Here is a 19,218-nt window from a genome sequence, read left to right on the forward strand (position 1 = left end):
TACTCTTTGCAGAAGCGGTCCTATAGGGTGTGTAGTGATCCCAGAGGCAAGAAGCCCATTGACTGCTACCTTAAACTCCCCTTAATGCCCATAATTTAGTATTTAGGTGGCCCCCTGACACCAGGTGTAGGAAGTTGGCTCTGTATATACTATTTCAAAGTAAGAAATAGTGTGCACGGAGTCCAAGGGTTCCCCTTAGAGTTAAGATAGTGGCAAAAGTAGATAATTCTAATGCTCTATTTTGTGGTAGTGTGGTCAAGCAGTAGGTTTATCAGAGGGCAGTGTTAAGCATTTGTTGTACACACACAGGCAATAAATGAGGTACACACACTCAAAGACTTACTCTAGGACAATAGGTTTTTATATTGAAAAATATATCTTTTCTTAGTTTATTTTAAGAACCACAGGTTCAAGATTTACAGTTAATACTTTAAATGTAAGGTACTTCACTTAGATACTTTAGGAACTTTGAATGAAAACAATATCATGTACAGTCTTTGTAAAAATGGCAATACGCTATTTTCAAAGTGGACACAGTGCAAAAATCAGCAGTTCCTGGGGAAGGTAAGTAAAGGTTAGATTAGGAGGTAAGTAAAACACAAGGATCATTTCTGGGGTATAGGCAGCCCACCGTTGGGGGTTCAAGGCAACCCCAAAGTTACCGCACCAGCAGCTCAGGGCCGGTCAGCTGCAGAGGTCAAAGAGGTGCCCAAAACACACAGGCACCTTTGGAGAACAGGGGTGCTCCGGTTCTAGTCTGCCAACAGGTAAGTACCTGCGTCCTCGGAGGGGCAGACCAGGGGGGTTTTGTAGAGCATGGGGGTGGGGGGGGCACAAGTAGGCACACAAAAAACACCCTCAGTGGCACAGGAGCTGCCAGAGTGCACCAGGAAAGCAGATCAAGTCACGACATCGACTACTGGGAACCAAGTAAGTAAGAAGGACCAAGAGAGTGAGAACTGAAGACTTGCACCAAAGATTGGTGCCAAACCCTGCCAATCTGCTTGCTCTTTGACAATTGCTGGGAGCGATTTTGAAAAAAAAGAGCTGGAGAACCTTCCCAAACCCTTGGAGGACTGCGAAGCACCTCAACAACCGGGTAAGGTCTCCCTTCGAGTAGAGGAGCTACTTCCCTGCATCTGCAGACACTGAAAGCAGCTGTCCGGTGTAGGAAGCTGGATCTTTATTTAGTATACCAAATTGAGGTATACTGTGCAAAGAGTTCAGGTATTCCCTTATAGGTGGACAGGGGCTTGCTCTACCAATCCCAAGGTGCTCTCTTAGGGGGTAGTGTGGTCGGCCAGCCTTAAGCTTATGAGAGAGGAGTATCAGACGTGTGCTTATAGGCAAACAGACAATAAATGATTCAATTCAAAATAACAAGTATCTTTACATAAGTTTAGTCACAAGAATCAATACTTTCAGGTAGGTATGTTTTGAAATGAAAATGTCACTTACCCAGTGTACATCTGTTCGTGGCATCAGTCGCTGAGATTCACATGGTATGCATGAGCTCGCCATCTGGTGTTGGGTCGGAGTGTTACAAGTTGTTTTTCTTCGAAGAAGTGTTTTCGAGTCACGGGGCCGAGTGACTCCACCTTCTGTGCTCATTGCGCATGGGCGTCGACTCCATCTTCGATTGTTTTCCCCGCAGAGGGTGAGGTAGGAGTTGTACTATAGTAATAGTGCCCGCGCAATGAAAAAATGTAAGTATGTATCTATTAAAGGATTAAGTAATATATATACAAATGTACAAAATTGAAGGTAACTTCTGAACTGCTACAGGCTTCCGGGGAGGTGGGTGGGTCCATGTGAATCTCAGCGACTGATGCCACGAACAGATGTACACTGGGTAAGTGACATTTTCAGTTCGATGGCATCTGTCGCTGTAGATACACATGGTATGCATAGACTAGTAAGCAGTTAGTTCCCCATAAGCGGTGGTTTAGCCTGTAGGAGTAGAAGTTGTCTGAAATAGAGTTCTTAATACAGCTTGACCTACTGTAGCTTGTTGTGCGGATAGCACATCTATACAGTAGTGTTTAGTGAATGTGTGAGGCGTAGACCAAGTGGCTGCCTTACATATTTCTTGCATTGGGATGTTTCCTAAAAAGGCCATTGAAGCACCTTTTTTCCTTGTTGAATGTGCCCTGGGAGTAATGGGCAGTTGTCTTTTTGCTTTAAGGTAGCAGATTTGGATGCATTTAACTATCCATCTGGCTATACCTTGTTTTGATATTGGGTTACCTGCATGAGGTTTTTGGAATGCAATAAATAGCTGTTTAGTTTTTCTGATGTTCTTCGTTCTGTCAATGTAGTACATTAATGCTCTTTTGACATCTAATGTATGTAGTGCTCTTTCAGCCACAGAATCTGGCTGTGGGAAGAATACTGGTAGTTCTACCGTTTGATTTAGATGGAATGGAGAAATAACTTTTGGTAAAAATTTTGGATTAGGTCGTAGGACGACCTTATTTTTATGTATTTGTATAAAAGGCTCTTGTGTTGTGAACGCTTGAATTTCACTTACTCTTCTTAGAGATGTAATGGCGATGAGAAAGGCAACTTTCCAGGTGAGGAATTGTATTCCGCAAGAGTGCATGGGTTCGAAAGGTGGGCCCATGAGTCTTGTTAGAACCACGTTTAGGTTCCATGAAGGAACAGGTGGTGTTCTTGGTGGTATAATTCTTTTAAGCCCTTCTATGAATGCTTTGATAACTGGTATCCTATACAAGGAAGTTGAATATGTAGTTTGCAGGTATGCAGATATTGCTGCAAGATGTATTTTAATAGAAGAGAAGGCTAGCTTTGCTTTTTGTAAATGGAGCAAGTAATTTACTATATGTTTTGGAGTTGCCTCTAGTGGTTGTATCTGATTATGATGGCAGTACCAAACAAATCTTTTCCACTTACTTGCGTAGCAGTGTCTAGTGGATGGCCTTCTGGCCTGCTTTATGACTTCCATACACTCTTGGCTAAGTTGTAAGTGTCCGAATTCTAGGATTTCAGGAGCCAGATTGCTAGATTCAGCGATGCTGGGTCCGGGTGTCTGATCTGTTGGTTGTGTTGCGTTAACAGATCTGGTTTGTTGGGCAGTTTGATGTGTGGTACTACAGACAGATCTAGCAGTGTTGTGTACCAGGGTTGTCTTGCCCACGTTGGTGCTATTAAAATGAGTTTGAGTTTGTTTTGACTCAATTTGTTTACTAGGTAAGGAAGGAGAGGGAGAGGAGGAAAAGCGTAAGCAAATATTCCTGACCAGTTCATCCATAGGGCATTGCCTTGGGATTGCTTGTGTGGGTATCTGGACGCGAAGTTTTGGCATTTTGCGTTCTCTTTTGTTGCAAATAAGTCTATTTGTGGTGTTCCCCAGAGTGTGAAGTAGGTGTTCAGAATTTGTGGGTGGATTTCCCATTCGTGGACTTGCTGGTGATCTCGAGAGAGATTGTCTGCCAGCTGATTCTGGATCCCCGGAATAAACTGTGCTATTAGACCAATTTGATGGTGGATTGCCCACTTCCATATTTGTTGAGCTAACAAGCTTAACTGCGTTGAATGTGTTCCTCCTTGTTTGTTTAGATAATACATCGTTGTCATGTTGTCTGTTTTGACAAGGATGTATTTGTGGGTTATGATTGGTTGGAAAGCTTTTAGTGCTTGAAAAACTGCTAATAATTCTAGATGATTTATATGCAGTTTTGTTTGATGTATGTTCCATTGTCCTCTTATGTTGTGTTGATTGAGATGTGCTCCCCACCCTGTCATGGAAGCATCTGTTGTTATTACGTACTGTGGCACTGGGTCTTTGAAAGGCCGCCCTATGTTTAAATTTATACTGTTCCACCATAGAAGCGATAGGTAAGTTTGGCGGTCTAGCAACACCAGATCTAGAAGGTGACCCTGTGCTTGAGACCACTGTGAGGCTAGGCACTGTTGTAAGGGCCTCATGTGCAGTCTTGCGTTTGGGACAATGGCTATGCATGAGGACATCATGCCTAGGAGCTGTAGTATTGTTCTTGCTTGTATTGTTTGGTTTGGAGACATGTGTTGAATGACCCTGTTGAAATTGTGGATCCTTTGTGGAGTTGGCGTTGCTACTCCTTTTGTCGTGTCTATTATGGCTCCTAGATATTGCTGTACTTTGCTTGGCAGAATGTTTGATTTTGCAAAGTTGACGGTGAACCCTAGATTGTAGAGGGTTTGTATGACTTGATTTGTGTGGTTTGAGCATTGTGTGAGCGAACTGGTTTTGATTAGCCAGTCGTCTAGATACGGGAACACATGTATTTGCTGCCTTCTGATGTGTGCAGCGACTACTGCTAGGCATTTTGTGAATACTCTTGGAGCGGTTGTTAAACCAAAAGGCAATACTTTGAATTGGTAATGTATTCCTTTGAATACAAACCTTAGATATTTCCTGTGTGATTGATGTATTGGTATATGGAAATATGCGTCCTTGAGGTCTAGGGTTGTCATGTAGTCGTGTTTTCTGAGCAATGGTAACACTTCTTGTAGTGTGACCATGTGAAAGTGGTCTGATTTGATGAATGTGTTTACTACCCTGAGGTCTAGAATTGGTCTCAGTGTTTCGTCCTTTTTTGGTATCAAGAAGTACAGTGAATAAACTCCTGTGTTTATTTGTGTGCTTGGTACTAATTCTATTGCATTTTTTTGCAGTAGTGCTTGAACTTCTATCTCTAGAAGCTGTGAATGGTATTTTGATAAATTTTGTGATTTTGGTGGTATGTCTGGAGGGAATTGCATGAATTCTATGCAATAACCATGTTGGATAATTGCTAGGACCCATGTGTCTGTAGTTATTTTGTCCCATGCTTCGTAATATTGATGTATCCTCCCCCCCACTGGTGTTGTGTGGGAGGGGTGAGTGACGTGTGAGTCACTGCTTGTTGGTAGTGGTTTTGGGGCTTTGAAATCTTCCTCTATTCCTAGGAAATTGCCCCCCTCTATACTGGCCCCGAAAACCTCCCCTGTACTGTCCCTGGTAGGTGGGCGGTGCGGACTGTGAGGTGCTAGCTTGTGTGGCCTGACCCCGAAACCCTCCTCTAAAAGGTGTTTTGCGGAAGGTGTTATAAGATCCTCTGCTCTGCGGGGAGTAGAGTGCGCCCATGGCCTTGGCAGTGTCAGTGTCCTTCTTGAGCTTTTCTATGGCTGTGTCGACCTCCGGACCGAACAGAAGTTTCTCGTTTACTGGCATGTTAAGCACTGCCTGCTGAATTTCTGGCTTGAATCCAGACGTTCTGAGCCATGCGTGCCTACGGATGGTAACCGACGTATTAATGGTTCTTGCGGCCGTGTCTGCTGCATCCATGGAGGAGCGTATTTGATTGTTGGAAATGTTTTGACCCTCCTCAACAACCTGTTTTGCTCTTTTTTGCAGATCTTTTGGGAGATGTTCAATGAGATGCTGCATCTCATCCCAGTGGGCTCTGTCGTATCGCGCTAGCAGCGCTTGTGAATTTGCGATGCGCCACTGGTTTGCTGCTTGGACAGCAACCCTCTTCCCGGCTGCATCGAACTTCCTACTTTGTTTATCTGGGGGAGGTGCATCCCCAGAAGTGTGTGAGTTTGCCCGTTTTCTGGCAGCCCCTACCACCACAGAGTCTGGTGGCAGCTGAGAGGTGATGAATACGGGGTCCGTAGGAGGCGCCTTATACTTTTTGTCCACCCTAGGCGTCACTGCCCTACTTTTAACTGGCTCCTTGAAAATGTCCTTTGCATGGCGTAGCATGCCTGGGAGCATCGGCAGGCTTTGGTAGGAGCTGTGGGTTGAGGAGAGGGTGTTAAATAAAAAATCATCCTCTACTTGTTCCGAGTGTAGTTCCACATTATGGAATAGTGCTGCTCTAGCCACCACTTGTGAGTAGGCTGTGCTGTCTTCCGGTGGTGATGGCCTAGTTGGGTATGTGTCTGGGCTGTTATCAGACACTGGTGCGTCGTACAAGTCCCACGCATCCTGATCTTGGTCATCGTGGCTCATGGCGGTGTGAGCTGGCGAATGTGACGGGGTGTAAGTTGGCGAAGCCGGAGTTACAGGTGGAGGCGAGGGAGGAGGTGTTACCTTTTGTGCTGTTTGTTGCTGAGGAGTAAACTGAAGCGTTCTCTTTCGTTTGACAGGTGGAAGGGTACTGATCCTCCCAGTCCCCTGCTGAATAAAGATACGCTTTTGCGTGTGATCCACGTCAGTGGATTGCAGTTCTTGTTCAAATCTATGTTTCTTCATTTGAGAAGACATAGAATGCTCTTTAGTGTAGGAGCCAGAAACAGGGTCTGATGTCGCTTTTTTCGGCTCCGAAAACCCTGTCGATTGTTTTTTCGGCTCCGAGGTAACCTTCCTCTTTTTCTGTGCCGAAAATTCTGGGCCTCTATGGTCTTCGGCGCCACTGTCTCGGCGTCGATCCGTGTCGACACCGAACTCTCGGTGTCGATGCTTCTGTTTAGCACTCTCTCGGTCTCGAGGAGGCTGCGTGCCGGTGTCTCGACCGGAGTCGGACGATCTCGACACTGAATGGGCCTTTTTCGGTGCCGATTGTTGGTCACCGAGAATTTGGGTGGAGCCATGGCCGGTTGGCAGTGGCGTCCCCTGGGCCTTCTTTCCTTTTTTAAGGTCTGATCTCGACGTCTTACTCACAGTTCTTGTAGAGTGTAGCTCGTCGGAGTCTGAATCCTGGATGGAAAAGGATTCCTCCTGTTCCTCTTCTGTCTCGAACTGTCGACGCTCTTTTGGCGTGGACGCCATCTGCAGTCTTCTCGCTCGACGGTCGCGCAGAGTTTTTCGGGACCGGAACGCCCGACAGGCCTCACAGGATTCTTCGCTGTGCTCGGGTGACAGGCACAGATTACAGACCGAGTGTAGGTCCGTATAAGGATATTTGTTGTGGCATTCGGGGCAGAATCGAAACGGGGTCCGTTCCATCGGCGTTGTCCTCCACGCGGTCGGGCCGACTAGGCCCCGACGGGGTGCCGAAATCTACCCCGAAGGGCACCGAAGCGCTTCGATGTTCAACGCGTCGTCGTATGTGTCTATCTCTAACCGGATCGCAACGATACCGTCGAAAATCTTCCGTCTTCAGCTATCTTTCCGTTCCGAAACTCGGAGCGACAGGAACACGTCCGAACCCGATGGCGGAAAGAAAACAATCGAAGATGGAGTCGACGCCCATGCGCAATGAGCACAGAAGGTGGAGTCACTCGGCCCCGTGACTCGAAAACACTTCTTCGAAGAAAAACAACTTGTAACACTCCGACCCAACACCAGATGGCGAGCTCATGCATACCATGTGTATCTACAGCGACAGATGCCATCGAACCGTAATTTCTTACAGGTTTGAGAAGTTAACACTTTTCTGAAGCTGCAATGTTAACCAATGGAGGAAAAACATGTGTTGCAAACAGGTACTCAACAGCGACTTACAGGATCAATCTTCCAGACTTAAGGTGATAATGGGGCAGTGTCCAAGCCACACCAATAGGTCACCTTGGGTGGCACCGTTTTAGCTGGGGGCAAAGGTGCAGTTCAGTGTCGGGTGACCCATTGAAAGTAATGAGGATCGGTCCAATGAGAAAGTTGCTGCAGTCCGGCTAAACCAACAAGGGGGTTCAGGTCTTGCAATGCTCAGAGATGTGGGTACACTTTTGGTCCTCTTCTTCTGGGGCCAGGGTAGCTGGGTGGAAATGTATCCGTAGGTGTCGTGTTTCTGTCACCTGAGGCGGTTGCAGTAGAGGAGGCCTGCAGAAAGAGGGGTCCAGTCCGGTTCAGCTACCAAGTGGGTTCAAGGATCATGAGGCTAGGGGACGTGGGGACAGCTTTGGTCCTCTTATCCTTGGTCTGGGCGGCTGAGTTCAGAGGTGTACTGAGGCATCAGATTCTTGTCATCAGGTCACTCGGGGTAGAGGGGGAGCCTGCAGAAAGAGGCAGCCGGCGACGTCAAGAAATCCACAGTTGGCAGACCCAAAGTGGGCTTAGTCTCTGGATGGTCTGGGGACCACGCTGGCACTGTTGGCCCACTTCAACTCGGCTAGGGGGGCACCAGTGCCATGGTGCTGTCCAGCGTCAGGTTTCTGGGAGGTCCAGAGTCATCGCAGTTCTTCTTGGATTGCATGCAAGATGCAGGGGAGCAGCTTGGCAACTCCACAGAAGTTTCTGTTTTTTGGGTGAAGGCTGGCAGTCCTTCCAGGCTTTTGGAGGCATAGGCCTACACACATGTAATATAATGCACCTTGCCTTAGGGCTGGAAGGGCTGCTGTAGAGGTGACTTACTTATATTGCATGCAGTGTGAGAGGGCATGGCACACAGACTGTGTGCCATGTTGTCTTTTCACTTTTACTGCAATAAGACATGCAGCCTGCAATGGCGGTCTGCATGAGCCAGGTGAGGGGTCTTTTTGGATGGCACAATAAATGCTGCAGCCCTTAGGGACCCTCTTTGAGATATATATATATATATATATATATATATATATATATATATATATATATGGAAAATGTCACTTACCCAGTGTACATCTGTTCGTGGCATGAGGCGCTGCAGATTCACATGCTGTGCATTATCCTGCCATCTAGTGTTGGGCTTGGAGTGTTACAAGTTGTTTTTCTTCTAAGAAGTCTTTTCGAGTCACGAGACCGAGGGACTCCTCCCTTTCGGCTCCATTGCACATGGGCGTCGACTCCATCTTAGATTGTTTTCCCCGCAGAGGGTGAGGTAGGAGTTGTGAATATACTAGATGTGCCCATGCAATGGAGTAAGTATGTATGTACATAATGTGTATTAAAATGAAAATGTCACTTACCCAGTGTACATCTGTTCGTGGCATCAGTCGCAGTAGATTCGCATGTTCTGCAATAGCTCGCCATCTGGTGTTGGGCCGGAGTGTTACAAGTTGTTTTTCTTCGAAGAAGTCTTTCGAGTCACGGGACCGAGTGACTCCTCCTTTTGTCTCCATTGCGCATGGGCGTCGACTCCATCTTCGATTGTTTTTCCCCGCAGAGGGTGAGGTAGGAGTTGAATTGTAGTAATAGTGCCCATGCAATGGAGTGACTAAGTATGCACCTATTTAAGGTTGAGATGATACATATATAGATAATTGAAGGTAACTTCCAAACTGCTACAGGCTCCCGGGGAGGCGGGTGGGCACATGCGAATCTACTGCGAATGATGCCACGAACAGATGTACACTGGGTAAGTGACATTTTCAGTTCGATGGCATCTGTCGCTGTAGATACGCATGTTCTGCAATAGACTAGTAAGCAGTTATTTCCCCAAAAGCGGTGGATCAGCCTGTAGGAGTGGAAGTAGTCTGAAATAATGTCCTTAATACAGCTTGACCTACTGTGGCTTGTTGTGCGGATAACACGTCTACACAGTAGTGCTTGGTGAATGTGTGAGGCGTAGACCATGTGGCTGCCTTACATATTTCTTGCATTGGGATGTTTCCTAGAAAGGCCATGGTAGCACCTTTCTTTCTGGTTGAGTGTGCCCTTGGTGTAATGGGCAGCTGTCGTTTAGCTTTAAGGTAGCAGATTTGGATGCATTTAACTATCCATCTGGCTATACCTTGTTTTGAAATTGGGTTTCCTGCATGAGGTTTTTGAAATGCAATAAAGAGTTGTTTAGTCTTTCTGATGTTCTTTGTTCTGTCAATGTAATACATTAATGCTCTTTCGACATCTAATGTATGTAGTGCCCTTTCAGCTACGGTATCTGGCTGTGGAAAGAACACTGGAAGTTCCACTGTTTGATTTAGATGGAACGGTGAAATAACCTTTGGCAAAAATTTAGGATTGGTCCTTAGGACGACTTTATTTTTGTGTAGTTGTATAAAAGGTTCCTGTATAGTAAACGCCTGAATCTCGCTTACTCTTCTCAGGGAAGTAATGGCGATGAGAAATGCCACCTTCCAGGTTAGGAACTGTATGTCGCAGGAGTGCATGGGTTCAAAAGGTGGACCCATAAGTCTAGTTAGGACAACATTTAGGTTCCATGAAGGAACAGGTAGTGTTCTTGGTGGTATAATTCTCCTAAGGCCCTCCATGAATGCTTTAATGACTGGTATTCTATATAGGGAAGTTGAATAGGTAGTCTGCAGGTATGCAGATATTGCTGCAAGGTGAATCTTAATGGAAGAGAAAGCTAGGTTAGATTTTTGTAAGTGAAGCAAGTAACCCACTACATGTTCTGGAGTTGTGTGTAATGGTTGTATTTGATTAATATGGCAGTAGCAAACAAACCTCTTCCATTTACTTGCATAGCAGTGCCTGGTGGATGGCCTTCTTGCTTGTTTTATGACTTCCATACATTCTTGGGTAAGTTGTAAGTGCCCGAATTCTAGGATTTCAGGAGCCAGATTGCTAGATTCAGCGATGCTGGATCTGGGTGTCTGATCTTTTGGTTGTGCTGTGTCAACAGATCTGGCCTGTTGGGCAATTTGGTGCAGGGTACCACTGAGAGGTCTAGCAGCGTTGTGTACCAGGGTTGCCTTGCCCAAGTTGGTGCTATCAATATGAGTTTGAGTTTGCTTTGACTGAGTTTGTTTACCAGGTAAGGAAGGAGAGGGAGAGGAGGAAAAGCGTAAGCAAATATCCCTGACCAGTTCATCCATAGGGCATTGCCTTGGGATTGTTTGTGTGGGTACCTGGATGCGAAGTTTTGGCATTTTGCGTTCTCCCTTGTCGCAAACAAGTCTATCTGAGGTGTTCCCCAGAGTTTGAAATAAGTGTTCAGAATTTGGGGGTGAATTTCCCATTCGTGGACCTGTTGGTGATCTCGAGAGAGATTGTCTGCGAGTTGATTTTGTATCCCTGGTATAAACTGTGCAATTAGGCGAATTTGGTTGTGAATTGCCCAATGCCAAATTTTTTGTGCTAGCAGGCTTAACTGCATGGAGTGCGTCCCTCCCTGCTTGTTTAGATAATACATTGTTGTCATGTTGTCTGTTTTGACGAGAATGTATTTGTGAACTATTATTGGTTGGAAAGCTTTTAGTGCTTGAAAAACTGCTAGAAGTTCTAGGTGATTGATATGCAGTTTTGTTTGATGTACGTTCCATTGTCCTTGTATGCTGTGTTGATCGAGGTGTGCTCCCCACCCTGTCATGGAAGCATCTGTTGTTATTACGTATTGTGGCACTGGGTCTTGGAAAGGCCGCTGTAAGGAAATGCCTCCTTGGCATGGTTGCCCCCTGACTTTTTGCCTTTGCTGATGCTATGTTTACAATTGAAAGTGTGCTGAGGCCTGCTAACCAGGCCCCAGCACCAGTGTTCTTTCCCTAACCTGTACTTTTGTATCCACAATTGGCAGACCCTGGCATCCAGATAAGTCCCTTGTAACTGGTACTTCTAGTACCAAGGGCCCTGATGCCAAGGAAGGTCTCTAAGGGCTGCAGCATGTCTTATGCCACCCTGGAGACCTCTCACTCAGCACAGACACTGCTTGCCAGCTTGTGTGTGCTAGTGAGGACAAAACGAGTAAGTCGACATGGCACTCCCCTCAGGGTGCCATGCCAGCCTCTCACTGCCTATGCAGTATAGGTAAGACACCCCTCTAGCAGGCCTTACAGCCCTAAGGCAGGGTGCACTATACCATAGGTGAGGGTACCAGTGCATGAGCATGGTACCCCTACAGTGTCTAAACAAAACCTTAGACATTGTAAGTGCAGGGTAGCCATAAGAGTATATGGTCTGGGAGTTTGTCAAACACGAACTCCACAGCACCATAATGGCTACACTGAAAACTGGGAAGTTTGGTATCAAACTTCTCAGCACAATAAATGCACACTGATGCCAGTGTACATTTTATTGTAAAATACACCACAGAGGGCACCTTAGAGGTGCCCCCTGAAACTTAACCGACTATCTGTGTAGGCTGACTAGTTTTAGCAGCCTGCCACAAACCGAGACATGTTGCTGGCCCCATGGGGAGAGTGCCTTTGTCACTCTGAGGCCAGTAACAAAGCCTGCACTGGGTGGAGATGCTAACACCTCTCCCAGGCAGGAATTGTCACACCTGGCGGTGAGCCTCAAAGGCTCACCTCCTTTGTGCCAACCCAGCAGGACACTCCAGCTAGTGGAGTTGCCCGCCCCCTCCGGCCAGGCCCCACTTTTGGCGGCAAGGCCGGAGAAAATAATGAGAAAAACAAGGAGGAGTCACTGGCCAGTCAGGACAGCCCCTAAGGTGTCCTGAGCTGAGGTGACTCTAACTTTTAGAAATCCTCCATCTTGCAGATGGAGAATTCCCCCAATAGGATTAGGGATGTGACCCCCTCCCCTTGGGAGGAGGCACAAAGAGGGTGTACCCACCCTCAGGGCTAGTAGCCATTGGCTACTAACCCCCCAGACCTAAACACGCCCTTAAATTTAGTATTTAAGGGCTACCCTGAACCCTAGAAAATTAGATTCCTGCAACTACAAGAAGAAGGACTGCCCAGCTGAAAACCCCTGCAGCGGAAGACCAGAAGACGACAACTGCCTTGGCTCCAGAAACTCACCGGCCTGTCTCCTGCCTTCCAAAGATCCTGCTCCAGCGACGCCTTCCAAAGGGACCAGCGACCTCGACATCCTCTGAGGACTGCCCCTGCTTCGAAAAGACAAGAAACTCCCGAGGACAGCGGACCTGCTCCAAGAAAAGCTGCAACTTTGTTTCCAGCAGCTTTAAAGAACCCTGCAAGCTCCCCACAAAAGGCGTGAGACTTGCAACACTGCACCCGGCGACCCTGACTCGGCTGGTGGCGATCCAACACTTCGGGAGGGACCCCAGGACTACTCCGATACTGTGAGTACCAAAACCTGTCCCCCCTGACCCCCACAGCGCCGCCTGCAGAGGGAATCCCGAGGCTTCCCCTGACCGCGACTCTTTGAATCCTAAGTCCCGACACCTGGGAGAGACCCTGCACCCGCAGCCCCCAGGACCTGAAGGACCGGACTTTCACTGGAGGAGTGACCCCCAGGAGTCCCTCTCCCTTGACCAAGTGGAGGTTTCCCCGAGGAACCCCCCCCTTGCCTGCCTGCAGCGCTGAAGAGATCCCGAGATCTCTCATAGACTAACATTGAAAACCCGACGCTTGTTTCTACACTGCACCCGGCCGCCCCCGCGCCGCTGAGGGTGAAATTTCTGTGTGGACTTGTGTCCCCCCCGGTGCCCTACAAAACCCCCCTGGTCTGCCCTCCGAAGACGCGGGTACTTACCTGCAAACAGACCGGAACCGGGGCACCCCCTTCTCTCCATTCTAGCCTATGTGTTTTGGGCACCACTTTGAACTCTGCACCTGACCGGCACTGAGCTGCTGGTGTGGTGACTTTGGGGTTGCTCTGAACCCTCAACGGTGGGCTACCTTGGACCAAGAACTAAGCCCTGTAAGTGTCTTACTTACCTGGTAAAACTAACAAAAACTTACCTCCCCCAGGAACTGTGAAAATTGCACTAAGTGTCCACTTTTAAAACAGCTATTTGTCAATAACTTGTAAAGTATACATGCAATTCTTATGATTTGAAGTTCCTAAAGTACTTACCTGCAATACCTTTCGAATGAGATATTACATGTAGAATTTGAACCTGTGGTTCTTAAAATAAACTAAGAAAAGATATTTTTCTATATAAAAACCTATTGGCTGGATTTGTCTCTGAGTGTGTGTACCTCATTTATTGTCTATGTGTATGTACAACAAATGCTTAACACTACTCCTTGGATAAGCCTACTGCTCGACCACACTACCACAAAAGAGAGCATTAGTATTATCTCTTTTTGCCACTATCTTACCTCTAAGGGGAACCCTTGGACTCTGTGCATGCTATTCCTTACTTTGAAATAGCACATACAGAGCCAACTTCCTACAGCCGCCCCTTGTTTAAATTTATGTTGTTCCACCACAGAAGCGAGAGGTAAGTTTGGCGGTCTATTAACACCAGATCTAGAAGGTGACCCTGTGCTTGAGACCACTGCGATGCTAGGCATTGTTGTAAGGGCCTCATGTGCAGTCTTGCGTTTGGGACAATGGCTATGCATGATGACATCATGCCTAGGAGTTGTAATACCATCTTTGCCTGTATCTTTTGTGTTGGATACATGCGTTGTATGATGGTGTTGAAATTTTGAATTCTTTGTGGACTTGGAGTGGCTACTCCCTTTGATGTGTCTATTATGGCTCCCAGGTATTGTTGTACCTTGCGTGGCAGAATTTTGGATTTTGTGAAATTGACGGTGAACCCGAGTTTGAAGAGGGTTTGTATGATCTGATTTGTGTGATTTGAGCACTGTATGAACGAGTGGGCCTTGATTAGCCAGTCGTCCAAATATGGGAACACATGTATTTGCTGCCTTCTTATGTGTGCAGCGACTACCGCTAGACATTTGGTAAAGACTCTTGGTGCGGTTGTTAATCCGAAAGGCAGTACCTTGAATTGGTAATGTATTCCTTTGAATACAAACCTTAGGTATTTCCTGTGCGATGGGTGTATTGGTATATGGAAATAAGCATCCTTGAGGTCTAAAGTTGCCATGTAGTCGTGTAGTTTTAGCAATGGCAATACTTCTTGTAGTGTGACCATGTGGAAGTGGTCTGATTTGATGAAAGTGTTCACTACTCTGAGGTCTAGGATTGGACTCAGTGTTTTGTCCTTCTTTGGTATCAGAAAGTACAGTGAGTAAACTCCTGTGTTTATTTGTGTGTTTGGCACTAATTCGATTGCATTCTTTTGCAATAGTGCCTGCACTTCTATCTCCAGGAGATTGGAATGGTGTGTTGTTAAATTTTGTGCTTTTGGTGGTATGTTTGGAGGGAATTGTAGAAATTCTATGCAATAACCATGTTGGATAATTGCTAGAACCCAAGTGTCTGTAGTGATTTCCTCCCATGCTTTGTAATAATGACCTATTCTTCCCCCCACTGGTGTTGTGTGGAGGGGGTGAGTGACATGTGAGTCATTGTTTAGTAGTAGGGGTTTTGGGGCTTTGAAATCTCCCTCTATTTCTAGGGAATTGCCCTCCTCTATATTGTCCCCGAAAACCTCCTCTATACTGTCCCTGGTAAGTGGACGGTGTTGCTTGTGAGGTGCTGGCTTGTGTGCTTTGACCCCGAAACCCCCCTCGAAAGGGCGTTTTACGGAATGTGCTGTAATTCCCTCTGCTCTGCGGGGAGTAGAGTGCGCCCATGGCTTTGGCAGTGTCCGTATCTTTTTTGAGTTTCTCAATCGCTGTGTCCACTTCTGGACCGAACAGTTCTTTTTCATTAAAAGGCATATTGAGAACTGCTTGTTGAATCTCTGGTTTAAATCCAGACGTTCGGAGCCATGCATGCCGTCTGATAGTTACAGATGTATTAATTGTCCGTGCAGCTGTATCTGCAGCGTCCATGGAGGAACGTATCTGGTTGTTGGAGATGGTCTGTCCCTCCTCAACCACTTGTTTCGCCCTATTTTGGAAGTCCTTGGGCAGATGTTCAATGAGATGTTGCATCTCGTCCCAGTGGGCTCTGTCATAGCGCGCAAGTAGTGCCTGGGAGTTCGCGATGCGCCACTGGTTTGCAGCTTGTGCTGCGACTCTTTTACCAGCTGCATCGAACTTGCGGCTTTCTTTATCTGGGGGTGGTGCATCTCCAGATGTGTGAGAGTTGGCCCTTTTCCTAGCTGCTCCTACAACAACAGAGTCTGGTGGCAGCTGTGTAGTGATGAAAACCGGGTCCGTAGGAGGCGGCTTATACTTCTTTTCCACCCTTGGTGTGATTGCCCTACTTTTGACCGGCTCCTTAAATATGTCTTTTGCGTGCCGGAGCATACCAGGGAGCATAGGCAGGCTTTGGTAGGAGCTGTGGGTGGAGGAGAGTGTGTTGAACAAGAAATCATCCTCGACCTGTTCTGAGTGGAGGCTTACGTTATGAAATAGTGCTGCTCTAGCCACCACCTGAGAGTACGCGGTGCTGTCTTCTGGTGGAGATGGCTTTGTAGGGTAGGCCTCCGGGCTGTTATCTGACACTGGGGCGTCGTATAGGTCCCATGCGTCCTGATCTTGGTCACCCTGGCTCATGGTGGTGTGAGCTGGGGAGTGAGATGGAGTTTGTGCTGGTGAAACGTTAATCACGGGCGGAGGAGAGGGTGGTGGTGTAAGTCTTTTAACCACTTTTGGTTGTGGTGCTTGTTCCGTCTGGAACTCCAACCTTCTCTTTCTCCTAATGGGGGGAAGGGTGCTTATTTTTCCTGTCCCCTGCTGAATGAAGATACGCTTTTGCGTATGGTCCACATCAGTTGCTTGTAGCTCTTCCTCAAACCTATGCTTTTGCATTTGGGAGGTTAGCGAGTGCTCTTCTGTATAAGAGCCTGAAGCTGGGTCGCTTGCAGTTTGTTTCGGCGTCGAAACTTTGTCTGCGTGTTTTTTCGGCTCCGAGGTGACTTTTTTCCTTTTCGGGGCCGAAACCTCTCGGCGTCGATCTGTTTCGGTGCCGCTGTCTCGGCGTCGAGCCGTGTCCACACCGGCATCTCGGTGTCGAGGCTTGTCTCCAGCACTTTCTCGGTCCCGAGAAGGCTGCGTGCCGGTGTCTCGACCGGAGTCGGACGATCTCGGCACTGTTTGGGCCTTTTTCGGTGCCGACGGTCGGTCACCGAATTTATGGGTGGAGCCATGGCCTGGTGGCAGTGGCGTCCCCTGGGCCTTGTAAATGTTTCTTTGTGTGGTTTTCGACGTCTTACTCACGGTTTGTGTGTCGTCGAATCCTTCGGAGTCTGAGTCTTGGATCGAGAAGGTACCTTCTTCTTCCTGTTCCTCGAACTCCCGTTGGGCTGTCGGTGCGGACGCCATTTGAAGTCTTCTGGCTCGACGGTCTCGGAGTGTTTTTCGGGACCGGAACGCACGACATGCCTCGCAGGTGTCTTCGCTGTGCTCAGGTGACAGGCACAGGTTGCAGACCAAGTGTTGGTCTGTGTAGGGGTATTTATTGTGGCATTTGGGGCAGAAACGGAACGGGGTCCGTTCCATCGGCGTTCCTCAGCACGAGGTCGGGCCGACCAGGCCCCGACGGAGGATCGAAAAAACTACCCAGAAGGGCACCGGAGCTCTTCGATCTTCGATGCGGTGTTGAATCTAAGTACGCCGATCCCGAACGCAACAATACCGACGAAAATCTTCCGAAATTAACTATTTTTACCGTTCCGAAACTCCGAGCGACAGGAACACGTCCGAACCCGATGGCGGAAAAAAAAACAATCGAAGATGGAGTCGACGCCCATGCGCAATGGAGACAAAAGGAGGAGTCACTCGGTCCCGTGACTCGAAAGACTTCTTCGAAGAAAAACAACTTGTAACACTCCGGCCCAACACCAGATGGCGAGTGTAGGAAGTTGGCTCTGTATGTGCTATTTCAAAGTAAGGAATAGCATGCACAGAGTCCAAGGGTTCCCCTTAGAGGTAAAATAGTGGTAAAAATAGATAATACTAATGCTCTATTTTGTGGTAGTGTGGTCGAGCAGTAGGCTTATCCAAGGAGTAGTGTTAAGCATTTGTTGTACATACACATAGACAATAAATGAGGTACACACACTCAGAGACAAATCCAGCCAATAGGTTTTTATATAGAAAAATATCTTTTCTTAGTTTATTTTAAGAACCACAGGTTCAAATTCTACATGTAATATCTCATTCGAAAGGTATTGCAGGTAAGTACTTTAGGAACTTCAAATCATCAAAATTGCATGTATACTTTTCAAGTTATTGACAAATAGCTGTTTTAAAAGTGGACACTTAGTGCAATTTTCACAGTTCCTAGGGGAGGTAAGTTTTGATTAGTTTTACCAGGTAAGTAAGACACTTACAGGGTTCAGTTCTTGGTCCAAGGTAGCCCACCGTTGGGGGTTCAGAGCAACCCCAAAGTCACCACACCAGCTGCTCAGGGCCGGTCAGGTGCAGAGTTCAAAGTGGTGCCCAAAACACATAGGCTAGAATGGAGAGAAGGGGGTGCCCCGGTTCCGGTCTGCTTGCAGGTAAGTACCCGCGTCTTCGGAGGGCAGACCAGGGGGGTTTTGTAGGGCACCGGGGGGGACACAAGTCCACACAGAAATTTCACCCTCAGCGGCGCGGGGGCGGCCGGGTGCAGTGTAGAAACAAGCGTCGGGTTCGTAATGGAAGTCAATGAGAGATCTCGGGATCTCTTCAGCGCTGCAGGCAGGCAAGGGGGGGGTTCCTCGGGGAAACCTCCACTTGGGCAAGGGAGAGGGACTCCTGGGGGTCACTTCTCCAGTGAAAGTCCGGTCCTTCAGGTCCTGGGGGCTGCGGGTGCAGGGTCTCTCCCAGGCGTCGGGACTTGGGATTCCAAGAGTCGCGGTCAGGGGAAGCCTCGGGATTCCCTCTGCAGGCAGCGCTGTGGGGGCTCAGGGGGGACAGGTTTTGGTACTCACAGTATCAGAATAGTCCTGGGGTCCCTCCTGAGGTGTTGGATCGCCACCAGCCGAGTCGGGGTCGCCGGGTGCAGTGTTGCAAGTCTCACGCTTCTTGCGGGGAGCTTGCAGGGTTCTTTAAAGCTGCTGGAAACAAAGTTGCAGCTTTTCTTGGAGCAGGTCCGCTGTCCTCGGGAGTTTCTTGTCTTTTCGAAGCAGGGGCAGTCCTCAGAGGATGTCGAGGTCGCTGGTCCCTTCGGAAGGCGTCGCTGGAGCAGGATCTTTGGAAGGCAGGAGACAGGCCGGTGAGTTTCTGGAGCCAAGGCAGTTGTCGTCTTCTGGTCTTCCGCTGCAGGGGTTTTCAGCTGGGCAGTCCTTCTTCTTGTTGCAGGAATCTAATTTTCTAGGGTTCAGGGTAGCCCTTAAATACTAAATTTAAGGGCGTGTTTAGGTCTGGGGGGTTAGTAGCCAATGGCTACTAGCCCTGAGGGTGGGTACACCCTCTTTGTGCCTCCTCCCAAGGGGAGGGGGTCACAATCCTAACCCTATTGGGGGAATCCTCCATCTGCAAGATGGAGGATTTCTAAAAGTTAGAGTCACCTCAGCTCAGGACACCTTAGGGGCTGTCCTGACTGGCCAGTGACTCCTCCTTGTTATTCTCATTATTTTCTCCGGCCTTGCCGCCAAAAGTGGGGCCTGGCCGGAGGGGGCGGGCAACTCCACTAGCTGGAGTGTCCTGCTGGGTTGGCACAAAGGAGGTGAGCCTTTGAGGCTCACCGCCAGGTGTGACAATTCCTGCCTGGGAGAGGTGTTAGCATCTCCACCCAGTGCAGGCTTTGTTACTGGC

At 47.9% G+C, this 19,218-nt stretch overlaps 1 protein-coding gene across 3 annotated transcripts in view; it reads right to left on the reverse strand.

Annotated features, from left to right (window-relative positions):
* TRIM33 (tripartite motif containing 33) overlaps window positions 1-19,218 on the reverse strand; it is a 502,696-nt gene that overhangs the window by 291,208 nt on the left and 192,270 nt on the right. The window lies entirely within an intron of this gene.

This window comes from Pleurodeles waltl, unplaced genomic scaffold (genome assembly GCF_031143425.1).
Source record: "Pleurodeles waltl isolate 20211129_DDA unplaced genomic scaffold, aPleWal1.hap1.20221129 scaffold_119, whole genome shotgun sequence".
Taxonomy (NCBI): domain Eukaryota; kingdom Metazoa; phylum Chordata; class Amphibia; order Caudata; family Salamandridae; genus Pleurodeles; species Pleurodeles waltl.